Raw genomic sequence first — 3,988 nt, 5'->3', positions numbered from 1 at the left:
TTAGCCCAAACCAACAGTAAGATACAAGTCAAGTCCACAATGTTAGACTGCCATGACCGTGAATGCCCCTATGAGGAATGAGTGGCAGAGCTAGGCCCCTACCTCCCTGTCCCTGAGGTTCTAGGCTTGGGGATGGGCTGAGTATGGGGTGAGGAATGGCAGGGCATGGCGAGACAGTGACATTTGCACAAATTCTGAGGCAATTACGGGGGGATTTATGAGCGGGGGGAGCAATATTCCTCCTGTACATAGGAAGTTCTGACACTCCACTCTGTTTTTGACTCACCCTAGCTCTTGAAAGACGGTTTCTACAGCTCTCTACAATAGCTATTCACAACACAGCCACTGGAAGATGCATTCCTCCAGAGAGGACCAGGGCCACAATTTGTATGAATATATTCTGGGACCACCAGTGGAAGTTGATGAGGATTCATAATAAAGAGATCCCTTCTCCTTTTTCCAGCCCATTTATTTATTTCACTCGACTACTACTTATTGAGGGCTGACTGTGTGTGCTGCCATCATTTCAAACACGGGATACAGCAGAGAAAAAATCCTGCCTCAAACAGTTTACATTCATCAGGGAGAAGATAGATAATCAGGTGATTAAAAGGTGGTAAGTATCTTCATGAAAAAAATAAATAAATAAATCAGAGCAGGAAAGGGGGCAAGGTAGTACAAAGGCAGACTTTGCCATTTTAATTAGGTGGATGGGATGGGCTTCGTCAAAGAGGTTACATTTGAGCAAAGTTGTTAAGACAGTGAGGAATCACATGAACACCAGGGCAGATCTACTTTCAGCAGACGAAACTGCAAATTCAAAAGCCTTGAGGCAAAACAAGAAAACATGATTGTGTTTAGCAAAGCGTTCAAGTGGCTAGAAGAGAGAAGTGGCAGTGAGGTCAGACAGAACAAAAGTCACATCACAGAGGGGGCCCTGAAAAGTCAAAGTCTTAGTTGCTCAGTTGTGTCTGACTCTCCGTGACCCCATCGACTGTAGCCTGCCAGGCTCCTCTGTCCATGCAATTCTCCTGGCAAGAATACTGGAGTGGGTGGGTAGCCATTCCCTTCTCCAGGGGAATCTTCCCAACCCGGCCCAGGATTCGAACCCAGGTTTCCTGCACTGCAGGCAGATTCTTTAGCCTCTGAGCTGCCCCCTGGCAGCCACTGTCAAGATCTCTTCCTCAGAAAGAGACGGCAAGGCACTGGCGAGTTTGGGGTGAAAGAGTGATGTGATGTGATTTTGAGAGCTTTGTGGGATTTCTATGGAAGCCACGTCAATGGGCAAAGGCAGTGGTGAGGGTGGGACAGGGAGACCAGTTGGGCACCTGCGACACGTGCAGATGCCTGGCGGTGGTGGTCGTGGAGACGTTGACAAGTAGATAGTTTGTTCACAGAAATAGAAATAGGAAATTACTCAAACTAGACAGAATTATATCTGCAACACCTCACTGGAAATCCATTCTAAATATATACTCTTGATGTTAGCAGAATCACCTTTAGACCTATGTATTATAGCAAAATTCACTATATATTTTCAGCCTCTATGCCCAAACTACTTCATTTTGGCAGAAAATATGTTGCTCTTGGATCATAATTAATAGGACAGATAACTAAATGCATTTTGCATCGAGCACCTCTCCTTTTACTTGCTTATGGTGCTTTTCCCAAATGAGGACACTTTTAATAGAAAATGACTATGACTATTTCCATTCAGCTGTATGTTTAGCTCCTACAGATGAAAATAATACATAATGACCAAAAGCTACAATAAAATCAGTAATGCTTGAAAATGCTATATTTTATAAGTACAACAGCCAGTCCACTTGACTGAAAAGTAACTGCAGGTGCACAAAACCAAATACTTATAATTCACTGACCACATGTAAGGTGTGTAAGGTTTTACAGACCCCCTGTCTTTGTCATGGAAGTAACCTCTGAAGAAAAGTGACATCCAAGTCAGTTTTGTGATACACTAAATTCATTCAGGAGCCATTTAAAAAATGGAGGTCAGTTGTCAGAGGGGACAGATAGGAAAAGCAAGAATTCAGAATAGAAATAAATAATAGACCTCCCGCCCTTCCCTCTTTACCTCCTGGCCAGCTTGCCCAGTGCTGAGATATTCGGACCGCAGCTGTGGAAAGGAGCGAAGCCAACTCTGATCATGTCCACGACTGCGGCTATCGCTGAGTATCAAGCCCAGAATAAAGCCAAGCTCATCTCTGAGGTTCGACGGAGGTTTGAAGCTGAGTATGTGACAGATAAGTCAGATAAGTATGATTCACATGAGGTTGAAAGACTACAGCAAGATGATAACTGTGTTGAAAGTTACTTGGCTTGGAGGCATAATGTCGTAGATGAAACACTGAAGATGCTTGATGAGAGTTTTCAGTGGAGGAAAGAAATGGCTGTCAATGACCTGACTGAAGCCTCCATTCCCAGGTGGCTATTGGAAATTGGTGGCATTTATCTCCACGGTTATGACAAAGAAGGCAACAAGTTATTCTGGATCAGGGTGAAGTACCATATAAAAGACCATAAGACCATGTTGGACAAAAAGAAGCTTATTGCATTCTGGTTGGAACGGTATGCTGAGAGAGCAAATGGGAAGCCTGTTACAGTGATGTTTGACCTGTCAGAGACTGGACTAAATAACAGAGACATGGACTTTGTATGCTTTATCATCAACTGCTCTAAGGTTTATTACCCTAAATACCTCTCAAAAATAGTGATCTTCGATATGCCTTGGATAATGAACGCTGCTTTCAAAATTGTGCAAACCTGGCTTGGTCCAGAAGCAGTGAGTTTGTTGAAGTTTACAAGTAAAAATGACATCCAAGACTATGTCAGTGTAGAATATCTGCCTCCTCACATGGATGGAACTGATCCTTTCAAGTATAGCTACCCACCACTTGTAGATGATGATTTCCAAACACCGTTGTGTGAAAATGGGCCTATAGTCAGTGAGGATGAAGCTTCAAGTAAAGAAGATATAGAAAGTGATGGCAAAGATACCTTGGCAACAATTTCTAATGAACAACAAACAACTCTTCCTAAAAAGGGTAACATAATGGAACCTACTACCAAAGCAGACGAGAATGAAAAAGTTGATTCCAAAATGAAAACTTTCAAGAAACCACTGAGTGTGTTTAAAGGGCCCTTATTACATATCAGCCCGGCGGAAGAACCGTATTTTGGAAGTACAGACTCAGGAGAGAAGAAAGCTTTGATAGTGTTGACAAATGTAACAAAAAACATAGTGGCATTTAAGGTGAGAACAACTGCTCCAGAAAAGTAGAGTCAAGCCCAGCAATAGCAGTTGTGACCCTGGTGCATCAGTTGATATACTTGTGTCTCCACATGGCGGTTTAACAGTCTCTGCCCAAGACCGTTTTCTGGTCATGGTTGCAGAAATGGAATAGACATCTGGCACGGGTCCAGCAGAATTAACTCAGTTCTGGAAGGAAGTTCCTAGAAACAAAGTGATGGAGCACAGGTTAAGATGCCATATTGTTGAGAGCTGTAAACCATCTAGTCTTACATGGAAAGATCATGCCTTTAACATGTCAGATAAAACCAGCGAAGACCTCTGCCATCAGTTTGCCACCTCCAGACGTGAAAGTGACCGCAGTCCACCCTAAGTACTGTTCACAGTTTCTCCCTGTGTGTGCACAGCGGTTTCCCCTTATATGGTAGATCACTGGCTTTACTATAATCTAATCCCAAATTGTCTATGTGTTTTGTTCTTTGGCAAATAAATGTGGAAATAATTAGTCAAAATTGGAAATGTATAATGTTTCATGTGAAAATTACATAAACTCACTAAAATGTTTTTCCCTGATGTCTGGACAGTTGAATTTAATAACATATCTTGTTAACATTTGTGTGTCTATTAAATGTGACTAAGCAAAATGTACTGAAAATTAATCATAAAATCAAAGGCATCTAAAAATAAATAAATAAATAAATAATACATAGATTAGCCAAA

General features: G+C 42.0%; 1 pseudogene; it reads left to right on the top strand.

The window, feature by feature from the left end:
* The first annotated feature begins 513 nt into the window (after window positions 1–513).
* On the top strand, window positions 514–3,673 carry LOC129636298 (motile sperm domain-containing protein 2-like; annotated as a pseudogene).
* Window positions 3,674–3,988: the final 315 nt, after the last annotated feature.

This window comes from Bubalus kerabau, chromosome 21 (genome assembly GCF_029407905.1).
Source record: "Bubalus kerabau isolate K-KA32 ecotype Philippines breed swamp buffalo chromosome 21, PCC_UOA_SB_1v2, whole genome shotgun sequence".
NCBI classification, from domain to species: Eukaryota; Metazoa; Chordata; class Mammalia; order Artiodactyla; family Bovidae; genus Bubalus; species Bubalus kerabau.
Note: the sequence above shows the minus strand (reverse complement) of the source record. Positions and strands in the feature narration are given on the sequence as shown.